The 20732-nt window shown below is 43.8% G+C and overlaps 5 non-coding genes across 5 annotated transcripts; 4 read left to right on the top strand and 1 right to left on the bottom strand.

Annotated features, from left to right (window-relative positions):
- Nucleotides 1-755: 755 nt before the first annotated feature.
- Nucleotides 756-837, top strand: TRNAS-GCU (transfer RNA serine (anticodon GCU)). The gene has a single exon. It is a non-coding gene; the product is annotated as a tRNA-Ser (tRNA).
- Nucleotides 838-6167: 5330 nt separating this feature from the next.
- Nucleotides 6168-6249, top strand: TRNAS-GCU (transfer RNA serine (anticodon GCU)). The gene has a single exon. It is a non-coding gene; the product is annotated as a tRNA-Ser (tRNA).
- Nucleotides 6250-11559: 5310 nt separating this feature from the next.
- Nucleotides 11560-11641, top strand: TRNAS-GCU (transfer RNA serine (anticodon GCU)). The gene has a single exon. It is a non-coding gene; the product is annotated as a tRNA-Ser (tRNA).
- A 977-nt stretch (nt 11642-12618) lies between these two features.
- TRNAN-GUU (transfer RNA asparagine (anticodon GUU)) lies at nt 12619-12692 on the bottom strand. Its single transcript has one exon. It is a non-coding gene; the product is annotated as a tRNA-Asn (tRNA).
- A 4267-nt stretch (nt 12693-16959) lies between these two features.
- TRNAS-GCU (transfer RNA serine (anticodon GCU)) lies at nt 16960-17041 on the top strand. Its single transcript has one exon. It is a non-coding gene; the product is annotated as a tRNA-Ser (tRNA).
- Nucleotides 17042-20732: the final 3691 nt, after the last annotated feature.

The following is a 20732-nucleotide window of genomic DNA, read 5'->3' as shown; positions in this document are numbered from 1 at the left end:
TCAGACTCTAACCGACTGAGCTAACCAACCTTGCTCATGTAGCATCTTCTCGTGACACTGAAAGGGAGGATGTACAACACACACCAGGCTTCACATTGAAGAAAACACAAAAGCCGAGATACGTGGAGGCGATGTGTGGTAGTGATTGGTCACACGTTTTGAGGTCACGGGGCACTGGTTACATTGCCTCTCAGTGACATCACTTCCTCTGAGGGACAGGTTCACTTTTGAAATGGTCTCTTGATGCCAATAAATACATCACAGCTTCTTATTGGCAGGTTTAGTGACATCATTGTTTCTGATTCGTAGTGACGTCACGGCCTCTTGTTGGTAGGTTTAGTGACACAAGTGCCTTTCACCGGCAGGGGCCAGGCTGCATCTCTGTGGTAGGATCATTTATAGCAGTTCCTGACGGTGGCCTGTTAGTGACAGGCAGGTGGTGTCTCTGCCACAGTTTTTGAGTCAGTGCCATCAGTGGCTCATTTTGTCCGTGTCGTTACCCCATCAGTGGCCAGTGACATAATGTTCTCCAAGTTAATCTGCCCTTAGACCCCTCACACTTAAGGCATATTGACTAACACACTGTGCACTGGGACTGTTTTCGGCATGTGAGGTACCATTAATTATTTATTATTATGAACTATTTATATTATTCAGTAAAAACACAAGATTCTTTGTTCTATACCTACCGCATTTCACACACCTCTACTGTCCGTCACCAGATATAGAGAGCTGGTAAAGGTCGGTTTACGGTGGACGAGGTGGCCGAGTGGTTAAGGCGATGGACTGCTAATCCATTGTGCTCTGCACACGTGGGTTCGAATCCCATCCTCGTCGAGTGTTTTGCTTTACTATGCATGGTGTGTGTTTCTGTAAAATACTGCATTCACCAACATCCATATTTCTTGAAAAAGAATAGGATTGGTTGTCCTTGCTAGTCAACTCCGACCCTCAAGGCTCAACCACCACTCCCTTCAAAGCTGTGATTCTGAACAAAATCACTCAATTTGTGACTAAAACGACAACAACAACAACAACAAAAAACAACCTGACCTTGTGTAATCTGATGCTCACGTAAAGAGCTCCAATACCATTGGACGGAGCTCGCGCTATAGTTTGCAGGTTTATAACGTTCGCGTTATATTAAAAAAAGCTGGAGGCAGCGCGAACTCGGTCACATTACACGTCACACTCATTTCTTATTTGCACAGAATCTCATGTTGAGTCCACGCCAAGACTCCGACCACTTTTCTATTCTGTAGCAAATCAATTCAATCACCGCATTTTCCCTCTCTCCTCCATTCACTGTTGTATCGAGGACCAGATTTATAACCCCCTTTTTGTTTTTCCTGTACTTGTCAATCATATTTTTACTGTGCTTTGCATTTATAAACTTTTCTAATCTGTGCCAATTCCATAAATGGCCTGCAGATGTCGCTGTGCTACACCCTGTAGAAATCTCCTGCCCTGGTGCGGCAGGTGAACTGCACCATAGGCAGCTCCTGGAAACTGCATCTGTGAAACAGTCAATTACGGGTCTAGGTAGAATTTAGTGTTTTAGGAGGTGCTGCTCATGCTGTCACCATATGATTCACGATGCAGTAAGGAGCAGTCACCACTCTTTATTATTGTGTGGACACGTTACTTCTCACGCAAATCTGATAGAATGACGTATATGATCCTTTGGGCAATATTATGTGATGATGCTAAATGCTACTTTGGTATTCCTCTGTGCTGTAAGAGGAGTCGTCGTCTTACACGTAGTTTAGAGATGAAAAGGAAATGGATTTCCATGTGAGATCTGGTAAAACTAGTCTCGTCCCCCCGGGTGGGCTCGAACCACCAACCTTTCGGTGAACAGCCGAACGCGCTAACCGATTGCGCCACAGAGACGGGGTAGTGAGAGCTTTTCCGGTTTGGTTCTGGAACAAAGGACAAGGACCGTGTGTCACCACATTGTACAGTGTGGATGTGAATTGTGGCCGCGCAGTCAGCATTAACTGATTATCTCAAGCACCACAAAGCTAAACATTGCTATGGAAATGACCTACTCTTCAAGGTAATCTCTGGGGTTCTTCGGGAGGGGGTTGTAAAGGCGCATTTCAGTCGATACTGGGGAGCGCTTTGGATTTAAGTCTTATTGTTAATCTATGTTGTGTGGCAGTGACACAGGTTTGGCACCGTTCAGTGGCTTTGTCATTGCAGGTTTCAATTCCAGGGGTAATTGCACTTCACTGAATTTTATGAAGGTGGCTCAACCTCTGCCAGGTGGGCTCTCTTGAATGTCAGATGCTGAGATCTTAGGCCAAAGTTTGTCTATTTTGTCTCAAGAAAGCATAGAGTGTTCCACAATCATTACAAATGGCCACAATTGAGGAGCTTGGAGTGAAGGTAGCTTGCTGGTGGTCTCTTGACTAGTCCTTGGGCGAGGAAGACTGATTATACAGGACAAGTTGGAAAGGGATTGATGGAGGGGAAATCCTACTGTTCTAATCACAGATCAAGGTCAAGGGAAGGTTTGATTTCCTTAAGCACCTGTCCAGGGGCTCGTCAACATTTCAGGAGGAGTTTATATGTGCAGGATGTATTGCTCGTCGATGCAGATGAGTGTATAGTTAGTTGGGCTTCTCATAGGGGTGAAGCAGTGTTCACCGACAAGACCAGGATATCTGAGGGTGCACAGACCTGCACAGGAGTGCCAGAGCATAGATGGCAGCACTTGGACAGGTTCTGGCCCACATACTGACTAGTTTCTTAGCCAGTAGTTTCAATTTTATGGTTGTATGAAATTCGTGTAAAGTCTTTTGACATAAATAATGCAGCAGTTAGGAAGAATTATAAAAAAAATTGGGCAATAAAAAGATGGCACAAGGATGCACTTCACACTATAAAACAGAACGAAAACACAAGAGTTGCAAACAGCAGTCATTCACATTCTGTTCTTTGATGTTGTTCCAATGTTCCAACTACAGAATAAACATTTGGATTATCTGTGTATTGTGAAGCAATTGGATCCGGCGTGGTTGATGCAAGTGCATGCCTAATCTCTAAAGGTTGGCTCGGCTGCCACTATGAGTACCGGTACTCAGGAGGAGAAAAAAAGTGCCTGTACTCAGTACCTGCGAGCACCGGTGCATTTAAAGCCCGGAGGACAGTGTATTAAAGCCGATTGTATACAAAGAGTTAAAGACGTGGCATGATGGGTGAACATTTCCACGTGAAACACCAGGGGCGGGCAGGAGCCCCTGCAGCTGCTTCCAATGAAGGACCCAGTGAACTGTTCTAGTTCACACATGAACAATTGATGCAGCGCGCTCTGTTTGCACAAATGTGTGTTTAGGCTGATTTGTAATCTTTGAAAATACTTCAGAATTTACATAATAAAAATAAATGTACAAACACAAACGTGCATTAGCCAGGAATTGAAATCGGACCTCCCGCATGCCAGGGGAGAATTCTACCACTGAGCCAGCAATGCTTCATGCAGTCAGAGGCAGGAGACTGTTCATAGAAGAATCCCATTCTCTAAAGACCATGATTTCTATATTTATTTTTGTCGTTGTATTATTGCAGACAACTGGCAAGCAGTTCTTGTCAATGTGTACTACAGAATTACAAAGTGCACAGTGGTTAAGTGCCACCTTACCACACCTTCAGTCAGCCTTAGTGTTTTTTTATCCATATGCGTCTTTCGAATTGACATGTTTTCAGCACATTCATACACTTTTAAGAGCGAAACAATACAATTTCCAGAATGCCGGTTTTGCTGTGGCAAATATTAGGGTCAGTTGAAGATTGCTCACCTCAATGTAACATTTTGTAGCAACTGGAGATTACAAATTTTTCTAGCTTTGCCTTAAGAATTTTAGATTCTATTGAGGACACGGAGGCGAGGATTACGCTTCTCAATCTTTCCTACTAAAAAGAACAGCAGCCTATAAAAAAGCAGTAAACACTTATTGAGGCTGTGAACCCCGCCTCCCATGACCACGAATAGCAGACCAACATAGTCTATAAACTGGTGAGGCATCATCTGACTTCCTCTTTCTTTGTATACTGGCTATACCATTCAGTGCCCACGTCCAGAAACAGTCTCCTGACCGCAAGGAACATCAACCAAGGATTCATGCTTGCCAAAAAGAAAAAAGGATGTTCCACCAAAACTAAACCCTTTTTTGGAATCAGATTCTAAAAAAAATAAAAAAACATGAGGAGACAAGTATATTAAAACCAGTAATTTCAAGGGTGGGAAATATGCTTGCATCACAAACCAAATTGTGTAAATAACATTTTAATTCAATGTATTTACTGGGTGGGATAATCCTGGTCTCCGTGTCCTTAATAGAATCTAAAATTCTTAACACAATTTTGTATGCTATGTCAGGACCGGAGGCTCTGATTATGCTGGTTCAAGGCTGGCCCACCACCAAATTAGAAACATGCACTACTGGTTTATAATAAAACCTTTTAAACATGGGATTCCAGGAAGAAACTGTGCCATGTAATACAGAGTCCAACAGGTCACAGCACGCCAAGACTGTCTTTAGGACCTCAAGCAACACCAACACTCCTGACGCGCCCTGTTTTGAACTATTGACACCAACCACAAATCATCCTCAGCAGAGTGGATCAGCTCCAGATGAGGGACATGATTCCACCCGGTGTGCTGCCAGAATGTCACTGATCTGTGCGAGCCAGCATCTATGTCCTGAACCATTATGGTTAAATTATGAAGGTGAATGGAGATATCCTAGTCAGCCAACATCATCTGTCCATGTACTCACTGCTATCCTGCTGACTGACTATAGAGACTGATGGACTATGTGGTATCCAGTTTGTTTTGTTTCGTTTTCCACAGTTTGCACGTGTCTTTTTGTTTGGATTTTTCCAGGGATGTAGTGTCCTGCTGGGCATGTAATGAGGCAGCCCCTACCCAAGGGCCGTGCTAACACCCACTCCTCACCCATCAAACACCGGCGTCACCAGTCAGCTGACCTGGACTGGACTCACGTGTCCTGGGCCAGATATGTATCCACCATACTAGCTACTGACGATGGGTCTGCTTGCAGAGGGCGTAGGTTAAGCAAAAATGAACACAAGCAAAAACTAGACAAAACATATGAGGGTGACGTACAGGTATGACACCCGTGACCTTATTGGTCTTGTCAGCTACCCAACTGAGGTTACATACATCTCCTAATCGTGAAGCTGTTTTTCTGTCTCCTCGGCGGGAATCTGTTTTTTTTTTCTGTTTTGAAGACGGAAAGGTAGCAGCGCGTTGCAAGAACTTTCCTTTGAAACGAGACATTATAGAGGGGGGTGGGGGGCATAAGGAGGCATTTTCTTCCTCGCACTGAGATCAAACAATGGCGGTATTAACACCAGACTCTAACCAACTGAGCTATCAAAACATCAGACTCTAACCGACTGAGCTAACCAACCTTGCTCATGTAGCATCTTCTCGTGACACTGAAAGGGAGGATGTACAACACACACCAGGCTTCACATTGAAGAAAACACAAAAGCCGAGATACGTGGAGGCGATGTGTGGTAGTGATTGGTCACACGTTTTGAGGTCACGGGGCACTGGTTACATTGCCTCTCAGTGACATCACTTCCTCTGAGGGACAGGTTCACTTTTGAAATGGTCTCTTGATGCCAATAAATACATCACAGCTTCTTATTGGCAGGTTTAGTGACATCATTGTTTCTGATTCGTAGTGACGTCACGGCCTCTTGTTGGTAGGTTTAGTGACACAAGTGCCTTTCACCGGCAGGGGCCAGGCTGCATCTCTGTGGTAGGATCATTTATAGCAGTTCCTGACGGTGGCCTGTTAGTGACAGGCAGGTGGTGTCTCTGCCACAGTTTTTGAGTCAGTGCCATTAGTGGCTCATTTTGTCTGTGTCGTTACCCCATCAGTGGCCAGTGACATAATGTTCTCCAAGTTAATCTGCCCTTAGACCCCTCACACTTAAGGCATATTGACTAACACACTCTGCACTGGGACTGTTTTCGGCATGTGAGGTACCATTAATTATTTATTATTATGAACTATTTATATTATTCAGTAAAAACACAAGATTCTTTGTTCTATACCTACCGCATTTCACACACCTCTACTGTCCGTCACCAGATATAGAGAGCTGGTAAAGGTCGGTCTACAGTGGACGAGGTGGCCGAGTGGTTAAGGCGATGGACTGCTAATCTACTGTGCTCTGCACACGTGGGTTCGAATCCCATCCTCGTCGAGTGTTTTGCTTTACTATGCATGGTGTGTGTTTCTGTAAAATACTGCATTCACCAACATCCATATTTCTTGAAAAAGAATAGGATTGGTTGTCCTTGCTAGTCAACTCCGACCCTCAAGGCTCAACCACCACTCCCTTCAAAGCTGTGATTCTGAACAAAATCACTCAATTTGTGACTAAAACAACAACAACAACAACAACAAACAACCTGACCTTGTGTAATCTGATGCTCACGTAAAGATCTCCAATACCATTGGACCGAGCTCGCGCTATAGTTTGCAGGTTTATAACGTTCGCGTTATATTAAAAAAAGCTGGAGGCAGCGCGAACTCGGCCACATTACACGTCACATTCATTTCTTATTTGCACAGAATCACATGTTGAGTCCACGCCAAGACTCCGACCACTTTTCTATTCTGTAGCAAATCAATTCAATCACCGCATTTTCCCTCTCTCCTCCATTCACTGTTGTATCGAGGACAAGATTTATAAACCCCTTTTTGTTTTTCCTGTACTTGTCAATCATATTTTTACTGTGCTTTGCATTTATAAACTTTTCTAATCTGTGCTAATTCCATAAATGGCCTGCAGACGTCGCTGTGCTACACCCAGTAGAAATCTCCTGCCCTGGTGCGGCAGGTGAACTGCACCATAGGCAGCTCCAGGAAACTGCATCTGTGAAACAGTCAATTACGGGTCTAGATAGAATTTAGTGTTTTAGGAGGTGCTGCTCATGCTGTCACCATATGATTCACGATGCAGTAAGGAGCAGTCACCACTCTTTATTATTGTGTGGACACGTTACTTCTCACGCAAATCTGATAGAATGACGTAAATGATCCTTTGGGTAATATTAGGTGATGATGCCAAATGCTACTTTGGTATTCCTCTGTGCCGTAAGAGGAGTCGTGGTCTTACACGTAGTTTAGAGATGAAAAGGAAATGGATTTCCATGTGAGATCTGGTAAAACTGGTCTCGTCCCTGGGTGGGCTCGAACCACCAACCTTTCTGTTAACAGCCGAACGCGCTAACCGATTGCGCCACAGAGACGGTGTAATAAGAGCCTTTCCGGTTTGGTTCTGTAACGAAGGACAAGGACCGTGTGTCACCACATTGTACAGTGTGGATGTGAATTGTGGCTGCGCAGTCAGCATTAACTGAGCACCACAAAGCTAAACATTGCTATGGAAATGACCTACTCTTCAAGGTAATCTCTGGGGTTCTTCGGGAGGGGGTTGTAAAGGCGCATTTCAGTCGATACTGGGGAGCGCTTTGGATTTAAGTCTTATTGTTAATCTATGTTGTGTGGCAGTGACACAGGGTTGGCACCGTTCAGTGGCTTTGTCATTGCAGGTTTCAATTCCAGGGGTAATTGCACTTCACTGAATTTTATGAAGGTGGCTCAACCTCTGCCAGGTGGGCTCTCTTGAATGTCAGATGCTGAGATCTTAGGCCAAAGTTTGTCTATTTTGTCTCAAGAAAGCATAGAATGTTCCACAATCATTACAAATGGCCACAATTGAGGAGCTTGGAGTGAAGGTAGCTTGCTGGTGGTCCCTTGACTAGTCCTTGGGCGAGGAAGACTGATTATACAGGACAAGTTGGAAAGGGATTGATGGAGGGGAAATCCTAATGTTCTAATCACAGATCAAGGGGAGGTTTGATTTCCTTAAGCACCTGTCCAGGGGCTCGTCAACATTTCAGGAGGAGTTTATATGTGCAGGATGTATTGCTCGTCGATGGAGATGAGTATATAGTTAGTTGGGCTTCTCATAGGGGTGAAGCAGTGTTCACCGACAAGACCAGGATATCTGAGGGTGCACAGACCTGCACAGGAGTGCCAGAGCATAGATGGCAGCACTTGGACATGTTCTGGCCCACATACTGACTAGTTTCTTAGCCAGTAGTTTCAATTTTATGGTTGTATGAAATTCGTGTAAAGTCTTTTGACATAAATAATGCAGCAGTTAGGAAGAATTATAAAAAAATGTGGGCAATAAAAAGATGGCACAAGGATGCACTTCACACTATAAAACAGAACGAAAACACAAGAGTTGCAAACAGCAGTCATTCACATTCTGTTCTTTGATGTTGTTCCAATGTTCCAACTACAGAATAAACATTTAGATTATCTGTGTATTGTGAAGCAATTGGATCCGGCGTGGTTGATGCAAGTGCATGCCTAATCTCTAAAGGTTGGCTCGGCTGCCACTATGAGTACCGGTACTCAGGAGGAGAAAAAAAGTGCCTGTACTCAGTACCTGCGAGCACCGGTGCATTTAAAGCCCGGAGGACAGTGTATTAAAGCCGATTGTATACAAAGAGTTAAAGACGTGTCATGATGGGTGAACATTTCCACGTGAAACACCAGGGGCGGGCAGGAGCCCCTGCAGCTGCTTCCAATGAAGGACCCAGTGAACTGTTCTAGTTCACACATGAACAATTGATGCAGCGCGCTCTGTTTGCACAAATGTGTGTTTAGGCTCATTTGTAATCTTTGAAAATACTTCAGAATTTACATAATAAAAATAAATGTACAAACACAAACGTGCATTAGCCAGGAATTGAAATCGGACCTCCCGCATGCCAGGGGAGAATTCTACCACTGAGCCAGCAATGCTTCATGCAGTCAGAGGCAGGAGACTGTTCATAGAAGAATCCCATTCTCTAAAGACCATGATTTCTATATTTATTTTTGTCGTTGTATTATTGCAGACAACTGGCAAGCAGTTCTTGTCAATGTGTACTACAGAATTACAAAGTGCACAGTGGTTAAGTGCCGCCTTACCACACCTTCAGTCAGCCTTAGTGTTTTTTTATCCATATGCGTCTTTCGAATTGACATGTTTTCAGCACATTCATACACTTTTAAGAGCGAAACAATACAATTTCCAGAATGCCGGTTTTGCTGTGGCAAATATTAGGGTCAGTTGAAGATAGCTCACCGCAATGTAACATTTTGTAGCAACTGGAGATTACAAATTTTTCTAGCTTTGCCTTAAGAATTTTAGATTCTATTGAGGACACGGAGGCGAGGATTACGCTTCTCAATCTTTCCTACTAAAAAGAACAGCAGCCAATAAAAAAGCAGTAAACACTTATTGTGGCTGTGAACCCCGCCTCCCATGACCACGAATAGCAGACCAACATAGTCTATAAACTGGTGAGGCATCATCTGACTTCCTCTTTCTTTGTATACGGGCTATACCATTCAGTGCCCACGTCCAGAAACAGTCTCCTGACCGCAAGGAACATCAACCAAGGATTCATGCTTGCCAAAACGAAAAAAGGATGTTCCACCAAAACTAAACCCTTTTTTGGAATCAGATTCTAAAAAAAAAAAAAAAACATGAGGAGACAAGTATATTAAAACCAGTAATTTCAAGGTTGGGAAATATGCTTGCATCACAAACCAAATTGTGTAAATAACATTTTAATTCAATGTATTTACTGGGTGGGATAATCCTGGTCTCCGTGTCCTTAATAGAATCTAAAATTCTTAACACAATTTTGTATTCTATGTCAGGACCGGAGGCTCTGATTCTGCTGGTTCAAGGCTGTCCCACCACCAAATTAGAAACATGCACTACTGGTTTATAATAAAACCTTTTAAACATGGGATTCCAGGAAGAAACCGTGCCATGTAATACAGAGTCCAACAGGTCACAGCACGCCAAGACTGTCTTTAGGGCCTCAAGCAACACCAACACTCCTGACGCGCCCTGTTTTGAACTATTGACACCAACCACAAATCATCCTCAGCAGAGTGGATCAGCTCCAGATGAGGGACATGATTCCACCCGGTATGCTGCCAGAATGTCACTGATCTGTGCGAGCCAGCGTCTATGTCCTGAACCATTATGGTTAAATTATGAAGGTGAATGGAGATATCCTAGTCAGCCAACAACATCTGTCCATGTACTCACTGCTATCCTGCTGACTGACTATAGAGCCTGATGGACTATGTGGTATCCTGTTTGTTTTGTTTCGTTTTCCACAGTTTGCACGTGTCTTTTTGTTTGGATTTTGGCAGGGATGTAGTGTCCTGCTGGGCATGTAATGAGGCAGCCCCTACCCAAGGGCCGTGCTAACACCCACTCCTCACCCATCAAACACTGGCGTCATCAGTCAGCTGACCTGGACTGGACTCACGTGTCCTGGGCCAGATATGTATCCACCATACTAGCTACTGACGATGGGTCTGCTTGCAGCGGGCGTAGGTTAAGCAAAAATTAACACAAGCAAAAACTAGACAAAACATATGAGGGTGACGTACAGGTATGACACCCGTGACCTTATTGGTCTTGTCAGCTACCCAACTGAGGTTACATACATCTCCTAATCGTGAAGCTGTTTTTCTGTCTCCTCGGCGGGAATCTGTTTTTTTTTTCTGTTTTGAAGACGGAAAGGTAGCAGCGCGTTGCAAGAACTTTCCTTTGAAACGAGACATTATAGAGGGGGGTGGGGGGCATAAGGAGGCATTTTCTTCCTCGCACTGAGATCAAACAATGGCGGTATTAACACCAGACTCTAACCAACTGAGCTATCAAAACATCAGACTCTAACCGACTGAGCTAACCAACCTTGCTCATGTAGCATCTTCTCGTGACACTGAAAGGGAGGATGTACAACACACACCAGGCTTCACATTGAAGAAAACACAAAAGCCGAGATACGTGGAGGCGATGTGTGGTAGTGATTGGTCACACGTTTTGAGGTCACGGGGCACTGGTTACATTGCCTCTCAGTGACATCACTTCCTCTGAGGGACAGGTTCACTTTTGAAATGGTCTCTTGATGCCAATAAATACATCACAGCTTCTTATTGGCAGGTTTAGTGACATCATTGTTTCTGATTCGTAGTGACGTCACGGCCTCTTGTTGGTAGGTTTAGTGACACAAGTGCCTTTCACCGGCAGGGGCCAGGCTGCATCTCTGTGGTAGGATCATTTATAGCAGTTCCTGACGGTGGCCTGTTAGTGACAGGCAGGTGGTGTCTCTGCCACAGTTTTTGAGTCATTGCCATCAGTGGCTCATTTTGTCCGTGTCGTTACCCCATCAGTGGCCAGTGACATAATGTTCTCCAAGTTAATCTGCCCTTAGACCCCTCACACTTAAGGCATATTGACTAACACACTGTGCACTGGGACTGTTTTCGGCATGTGAGGTACCATTAATTATTTATTATTATGAACTATTTATATTATTCAGTAAAAACACAAGATTCCTTGTTCTATACCTAACGCATTTCACACGCCTCTACTGTCCGTCACCAGATATAGAGAGCTGGAAAAGGTCGGTCTACAGTGGACGAGGTGGCCGAGTGGTTAAGGCGATGGACTGCTAATCCATTGTGCTCTGCACACGTGGGTTCGAATCCCATCCTCGTCGAGTGTTTTGCTTTACTATGCATGGTGTGTGTTTCTGTAAAATACTGCATTCACCAACATCCATATTTCTTGAAAAAGAATAGGATTGGTTGTCCTTGCTAGTCAACTCCGACCCTCAAGGCTCAACCACCACTCCCTTCAAAGCTGTGATTCTGAACAAAATCACTCAATTTGTGACTAAAACAACAACAACAACAACAAAAAACAACCTGACCTTGTGTAATCTGATGCTCACGTAAAGATCTCCAATACCATTGGACCGAGCTCGCGCTATAGTTTGCAGGTTTATAACGTTCGCGTTATATTAAAAAAAGCTGGAGGCAGCGCGAACTCGGCCACATTACACGTCACATTCATTTCTTATTTGCACAGAATCACATGTTGAGTCCACGCCAAGACTCCGACCACTTTTCTATTCTGTAGCAAATCAATTCAATCACCGCATTTTCCCTCTCTCCTCCATTCACTGTTGTATCGAGGACAAGATTTATAAACCCCTTTTTGTTTTTCCTGTACTTGTCAATCATATTTTTACTGTGCTTTGCATTTATAAACTTTTCTAATCTGTGCTAATTCCATAAATGGCCTGCAGACGTCGCTGTGCTACACCCAGTAGAAATCACCTGCCCTGGTGCGGCAGGTGAACTGCACCATAGGCAGCTCCAGGAAACTGCATCTGTGAAACAGTCAATTACGGGTCTAGATAGAATTTAGTGTTTTAGGAGGTGCTGCTCATGCTGTCACCATATGATTCACGATGCAGTAAGGAGCAGTCACCACTCTTTATTATTGTGTGGACACATTACTTCTCACGCAAATCTGATAGAATGACGTAAATGATCCTTTGGGTAATATTATGTGATGATGCCAAATGCTACTTTGGTATTCCTCTGTGCCGTAAGAGGAGTCGTGGTCTTACACGTAGTTTAGAGATGAAAAGGAAATGGATTTCCATGTGAGATCTGGTAAAACTGGTCTCGTCCCTGGGTGGGCTCGAACCACCAACCTTTCGGTTAACAGCCGAACGCGCTAACCGATTGCGCCACAGAGACGGTGTAATAAGAGCCTTTCCGGTTTGGTTCTGTAACGAAGGACAAGGACCGTGTGTCACCACATTGTACAGTGTGGATGTGAATTGTGGCTGCGCAGTCAGCATTAACTGATTATCTCAAGCACCACAAAGCTAAACATTGCTATGGAAATGACCTACTCTTCAAGGTAATCTCTGGGGTTCTTCGGGAGGGGGTTGTAAAGGCGCATTTCAGTCGATACTGGGGAGCGCTTTGGATTTAAGTCTTATTGTTAATCTATGTTGTGTGGCAGTGACACAGGGTTGGCACCGTTCAGTGGCTTTGTCATTGCAGGTTTCAATTCCAGGGGTAATTGCACTTCACTGAATTTTATGAAGGTGGCTCAACCTCTGCCAGGTGGGCTCTCTTGAATGTCAGATGCTGAGATCTTAGGCCAAAGTTTGTCTATTTTGTCTCAAGAAAGCATAGACTGTTCCACAATCATTACAAATGGCCACAATTGAGGAGCTTGGAGTGAAGGTAGCTTGCTGGTGGTCCCTTGACTAGTCCTTGGGCGAGGAAGACTGATTATACAGGACAAGTTGGAAAGGGATTGATGGAGGGGAAATCCTAATGTTCTAATCACAGATCAAGGGGAGGTTTGATTTCCTTAAGCACCTGTCCAGGGGCTCGTCAACATTTCAGGAGGAGTTTATATGTGCAGGATGTATTGCTCGTCGATGCAGATGAGTGTATAGTTAGTTGGGCTTCTCATAGGGGTGAAGCAGTGTTCACCGACAAGACCAGGATATCTGAGGGTGCACAGACCTGCACAGGAGTGCCAGAGCATAGATGGCAGCACTTGGACATGTTCTGGCCCACATACTGACTAGTTTCTTAGCCAGTAGTTTCAATTTTATGGTTGTATGAAATTCGTGTAAAGTCTTTTGACATAAATAATGCAGCAGTTAGGAAGAATTATAAAAAAATGTGGGCAATAAAAAGATGGCACAAGGATGCACTTCACACTATAAAACAGAACGAAAACACAAGAGTTGCAAACAGCAGTCATTCACATTCTGTTCTTTGATGTTGTTCCAATGTTCCAACTACAGAATAAACATTTAGATTATCTGTGTATTGTGAAGCAATTGGATCCGGCGTGGTTGATGCAAGTGCATGCCTAATCTCTAAAGGTTGGCTCGGCTGCCACTATGAGTACCGGTACTCAGGAGGAGAAAAAAAGTGCCTGTACTCAGTACCTGCGAGCACCGGTGCATTTAAAGCCCGGAGGACAGTGTATTAAAGCCGATTGTATACAAAGAGTTAAAGACGTGGCATGATGGGTGAACATTTCCACGTGAAACACCAGGGGCGGGCAGGAGCCCCTGCAGCTGCTTCCAATGAAGGACCCAGTGAACTGTTCTAGTTCACACATGAACAATTGATGCAGCGCGCTCTGTTTGCACAAATGTGTGTTTAGGCTCATTTGTAATCTTTGAAAATACTTCAGAATTTACATAATAAAAATAAATGTACAAACACAAACGTGCATTAGCCAGGAATTGAAATCGGACCTCCCGCATGCCAGGGGAGAATTCTACCACTGAGCCAGCAATGCTTCATGCAGTCAGAGGCAGGAGACTGTTCATAGAAGAATCCCATTCTCTAAAGACCATGATTTCTATATTTATTTTTGTCGTTGTATTATTGCAGACAACTGGCAAGCAGTTCTTGTCAATGTGTACTACAGAATTACAAAGTGCACAGTGGTTAAGTGCCGCCTTACCACACCTTCAGTCAGCCTTAGTGTTTTTTTATCCATATGCGTCTTTTGAATTGACATGTTTTCAGCACATTCATACACTTTTAAGAGCGAAACAATACAATTTCCAGAATGCCGGTTTTGCTGTGGCAAATATTAGGGTCAGTTGAAGATAGCTCACCGCAATGTAACATTTTGTAGCAACTGGAGATTACAAATTTTTCTAGCTTTGCCTTAAGAATTTTAGATTCTATTGAGGACACGGAGGCGAGGATTACGCTTCTCAATCTTTCCTACTAAAAAGAACAGCAGCCAATAAAAAAGCAGTAAACACTTATTGTGGCTGTGAACCCCGCCTCCCATGACCACGAATAGCAGACCAACATAGTCTATAAACTGGTGAGGCATCATCTGACTTCCTCTTTCTTTGTATACGGGCTATACCATTCAGTGCCCACGTCCAGAAACAGTCTCCTGACCGCAAGGAACATCAACCAAGGATTCATGCTTGCCAAAACGAAAAAAGGATGTTCCACCAAAACTAAACCCTTTTTTGGAATCAGATTCTAAAAAAAAAAAAAAAACATGAGGAGACAAGTATATTAAAACCAGTAATTTCAAGGTTGGGAAATATGCTTGCATCACAAACCAAATTGTGTAAATAACATTTTAATTCAATGTATTTACTGGGTGGGATAATCCTGGTCTCCGTGTCCTTAATAGAATCTAAAATTCTTAACACAATTTTGTATTCTATGTCAGGACCGGAGGCTCTGATTCTGCTGGTTCAAGGCTGTCCCACCACCAAATTAGAAACATGCACTACTGGTTTATAATAAAACCTTTTAAACATGGGATTCCAGGAAGAAACCGTGCCATGTAATACAGAGTCCAACAGGTCACAGCACGCCAAGACTGTCTTTAGGGCCTCAAGCAACACCAACACTCCTGACGCGCCCTGTTTTGAACTATTGACACCAACCACAAATCATCCTCAGCAGAGTGGATCAGCTCCAGATGAGGGACATGATTCCACCCGGTATGCTGCCAGAATGTCACTGATCTGTGCGAGCCAGCGTCTATGTCCTGAACCATTATGGTTAAATTATGAAGGTGAATGGAGATATCCTAGTCAGCCAACAACATCTGTCCATGTACTCACTGCTATCCTGCTGACTGACTATAGAGCCTGATGGACTATGTGGTATCCTGTTTGTTTTGTTTCGTTTTCCACAGTTTGCACGTGTCTTTTTGTTTGGATTTTGGCAGGGATGTAGTGTCCTGCTGGGCATGTAATGAGGCAGCCCCTACCCAAGGGCCGTGCTAACACCCACTCCTCACCCATCAAACACTGGCGTCATCAGTCAGCTGACCTGGACTGGACTCACGTGTCCTGGGCCAGATATGTATCCACCATACTAGCTACTGACGATGGGTCTGCTTGCAGAGGGCGTAGGTTAAGCAAAAATTAACACAAGCAAAAACTAGACAAAACATATGAGGGTGACGTACAGGTATGACACCCGTGACCTTATTGGTCTTGTCAGCTACCCAACTGAGGTTACATACATCTCCTAATCGTGAAGCTGTTTTTCTGTCTCCTCGGCGGGAATCTGTTTTTTTTTTCTGTTTTGAAGACGGAAAGGTAGCAGCGCGTTGCAAGAACTTTCCTTTGAAACGAGACATTATAGAGGGGGGTGGGGGGCATAAGGAGGCATTTTCTTCCTCGCACTGAGATCAAACAATGGCGGTATTAACACCAGACTCTAACCAACTGAGCTATCAAAACATCAGACTCTAACCGACTGAGCTAACCAACCTTGCTCATGTAGCATCTTCTCGTGACACTGAAAGGGAGGATGTACAACACACACCAGGCTTCACATTGAAGAAAACACAAAAGCCGAGATACGTGGAGGCGATGTGTGGTAGTGATTGGTCACACGTTTGAGGTCACGGGGCACTGGTTACATTGCCTCTCAGTGACATCACTTCCTCTGAGGGACAGGTTCACTTTTGAAATGGTCTCTTGATGCCAATAAATACATCACAGCTTCTTATTGGCAGGTTTAGTGACATCATTGTTTCTGATTCGTAGTGACGTCACGGCCTCTTGTTGGTAGGTTTAGTGACACAAGTGCCTTTCACCGGCAGGGGCCAGGCTGCATCTCTGTGGTAGGATCATTTATAGCAGTTCCTGACGGTGGCCTGTTAGTGACAGGCAGGTGGTGTCTCTGCCACAGTTTTTGAGTCATTGCCATCAGTGGCTCATTTTGTCCGTGTCGTTACCCCATCAGTGGCCAGTGACATAATGTTCTCCAAGTTAATCTGCCCTTAGACCCCTCACACTTAAGGCATATTGACTAACACACTGTGCACTGGGACTGTTTTCGGCATGTGAGGTACCATTAATTATTTATTATTATGAACTATTTATATTATTCAGTAAAAACACAAGATTCCTTGTTCTATACCTAACGCATTTCACACGCCTCTACTGTCCGTCACCAGATATAGAGAGCTGGTAAAGGTCGGTCTACAGTGGACGAGGTGGCCGAGTGGTTAAGGCGATGGACTGCTAATCTATTGTGCTCTGCACACGTGGGTTCGAATCCCATCCTCGTCGAGTGTTTTGCTTTACTATGCATGGTGTGTGTTTCTGTAAAATACTGCATTCACCAACATCCATATTTCTTGAAAAAGAATAGGATTGGTTGTCCTTGCTAGTCAACTCCGACCCTCAAGGCTCAACCACCACTCCCTTCAAAGCTGTGATTCTGAACAAAATCACTCAATTTGTGACTAAAACAACAACAACAACAACAAAAAACAACCTGACCTTGTGTAATCTGATGCTCACGTAAAGATCTCCAATACCATTGGACCGAGCTCGCGCTATAGTTTGCAGGTTTATAACGTTCGCGTTATATTAAAAAAAGCTGGAGGCAGCGCGAACTCGGCCACATTACACGTCACATTCATTTCTTATTTGCACAGAATCACATGTTGAGTCCACGCCAAGACTCCGACCACTTTTCTATTCTGTAGCAAATCAATTCAATCACCGCATTTTCCCTCTCTCCTCCATTCACTGTTGTATCGAGGACAAGATTTATAAACCCCTTTTTGTTTTTCCTGTACTTGTCAATCATATTTTTACTGTGCTTTGCATTTATAAACTTTTCTAATCTGTGCTAATTCCATAAATGGCCTGCAGATGTCGCTGTGCTACACCCAGTAGAAATCTCCTGCCCTGGTGCGGCAGGTGAACTGCACCATAGGCAGCTCCAGGAAACTGCATCTGTGAAACAGTCAATTACGGGTCTAGATAGAATTTAGTGTTTTAGGAGGTGCTGCTCATAGTGTCACCATATGATTCACGATGCAGTAAGGAGCAGTCACCACTCTTTATTATTGTGTGGACACGTTACTTCTCACGCAAATCTGATAGAATGACGTATATGATCCTTTGGGTAATATTATGTGATGATGCCAAATGCTACTTTGGTATTCCTCTGTGCCGTAAGAGGAGTCGTGGTCTTACACGTAGTTTAGAGATGAAAAGGAAATGGATTTCCATGTGAGATCTGGTAAAACTGGTCTCGTCCCTGGGTGGGCTCGAACCACCAACCTTTCGGTTAACAGCCGAACGCGCTAACCTTGCGCCACAGAGCCGGTGTAATAAGAGCCTTTCCGGTTTGGTTCTGTAACGAAGGACAAGGACCGTGTGTCACCACATTGTACAGTGTGGATGTGAATTGTGGCTGCGCAGTCAGCATTAACTGATTATCTCAAGCACCACAAAGCTAAACATTGCTATGGAAATGACCTACTCTTCAAGGTAATCTCTGGGGTTCTTCGGGAGGGGGTTGTAAAGGCGCATTTCAGTCGATACTGGGGAGCGCTTTGGATTTAAGTCTTATTGTTAATCTATGTTGTGTGGCAGTGACACAGGGTTGGCACCGTTCAGTGGCTTTGTCATTGCAGGTTTCAATTCCAGGGGTAATTGCACTTCACTGAATTTTATGAAGGTGGCTCAACCTCTGCCAGGTGGGCTCTCTTGAATGTCAGATGCTGAGATCTTAGGCCAAAGTTTGTCTATTTTGTCTCAAGAAAGCATAGAGTGTTCCACAATCATTACAAATGGCCACAATTGAGGAGCTTGGAGTGAAGGTAGCTTGCTGGTGGTCCCTTGACTAGTCCTTGGGCGAGGAAGACTGATTATACAGGACAAGTTGGAAAGGGATTGATGGAGGGGAAATCCTAATGTTCTAATCACAGATCAAGGGGAGGTTTGATTTCCTTAAGCACCTGTCCAGGGGCTCGTCAACATTTCAGGAGGAGTTTATATGTGCAGGATGTATTGCTCGTCGATGCAGATGAGTGTATAGTTAGTTGGGCTTCTCATAGGGGTGAAGCAGTGTTCACCGACAAGACCAGGATATCTGAGGGTGCACAGACCTGCACAGGAGTGCCAGAGCATAGATGGCAGCACTTGGACAGGTTCTGGCTCACATACTGACTAGTTTCTTAGCCAGTAGTTTCAATTTTATGGTTGTATGAAATTCGTGTAAAGTCTTTTGACATAAATAATGCAGCAGTTAGGAAGAATTATAAAAAAATTTGGGCAATAAAAAGATGGCACAAGGATGCACTTCACACTATAAAACAGAACGAAAACACAAGAGTTGCAAACAGCAGTCATTCACATTCTGTTCTTTGATGTTGTTCCAATGTTCCAACTACAGAATAAACATTTGGATTATCTGTGTATTGTGAAGCAATTGGATCCGGCGTGGTTGATGCAAGTGCATGCCTAATCTCTAAAGGTTGGCTCGGCTGCCACTATGAGTACCGGTACTCAGGAGGAGAAAAAAAGTGCCTGTACTCAGTACCTGCGAGCACCGGTGCATTTAAAGCCCGGAGGACAGTGTATTAAAGCCGATTGTATACAAAGAGTTAAAGACGTGGCATGATGGGTGAACATTTCCACGTGAAACACCAGGGGCGGGCAGGAGCCCCTGCAGCTGCTTCCAATGAAGGACCCAGTGAACTGTTCTAGTTCACACATGAACAATTGATGCAGCGCGCTCTGTTTGCACAAATGTGTGTTTAGGCTCATTTGTAATCTTTGAAAATACTTCAGAATTTACATAATAAAAATAAATGTACAAACACAAACGTGCATTAGCCAGGAATTGAAATCGGACCTCCCGCATGCCAGGGGAGAATTCTACCACTGAGCCAGCAATGCTTCATGCAGTCAGAGGCAGGAGACTGTTCATAGAAGAATCCCATTCTCTAAAGACCATGATTTCTATATTTATTTTTGTCGTTGTATTATTGCAGACAACTGGCAAGCAGTTCTTGTCAATGTGTACTACAGAATTACAAAGTGCACAGTGGTTAAGTGCCGCCTTACCACACCTTCAGTCAGCCTTAGTGTTTTTTTATCCATATGCGTCTTTCGAATTGACATGTTTTCAGCACATTCATACACTTTTAAGAGCGAAACAATACAATTTCCAGAATGCCGGTTTTGCTGTGGCAAATATTAGGGTCAGTTGAAGATAGCTCACCGCAATGTAACATTTTGTAGCAACTGGAGATTACAAATTTTTCTAGCTTTGCCTTAAGAATTTTAGATTCTATTGAGGACACGGAGGCGAGGATTACGCTTCTCAATCTTTCCTACTAAAAAGAACAGCAGCCAATAAAAAAGCAGTAAACACTTATTGTGGCTGTGAACCCCGCCTCCCATGACCACGAATAGCAGACCAACATAGTCTATAAACTGGTGAGGCATCATCTGACTTCCTCTTTCTTTGTATACGGGCTATACCATTCAGTGCCCACGTCCAGAAACAGTCTCCTGACCGCAAGGAACATCAACCAAGGATTCATGCTTGCCAAAACGAAAAAAGGATGTTCCACCAAAACTAAACCCTTTTTTGGAATCAGATTCTAAAAAAAAAAAAAAAACATGAGGAGACAAGTATATTAAAACCAGTAATTTCAAGGTTGGGAAATATGCTTGCATCACAAACCAAATTGTGTAAATAACATTTTAATTCAATGTATTTACTGGGTGGGATAATCCTGGTCTCCGTGTCCTTAATAGAATCTAAAATTCTTAACACAATTTTGTATTCTATGTCAGGACCGGAGGCTCTGATTCTGCTGGTTCAAGGCTGTCCCACCACCAAATTAGAAACATGCACTACTGGTTTATAATAAAACCTTTTAAACATGGGATTCCAGGAAGAAACCGTGCCATGTAATACAGAGTCCAACAGGTCACAGCACGCCAAGACTGT

Source organism: Pleurodeles waltl, chromosome 12, assembly GCF_031143425.1.
Source record: "Pleurodeles waltl isolate 20211129_DDA chromosome 12, aPleWal1.hap1.20221129, whole genome shotgun sequence".
Taxonomy (NCBI): domain Eukaryota; kingdom Metazoa; phylum Chordata; class Amphibia; order Caudata; family Salamandridae; genus Pleurodeles; species Pleurodeles waltl.
This window is presented reverse-complemented; position numbering and strand designations above follow the sequence as displayed.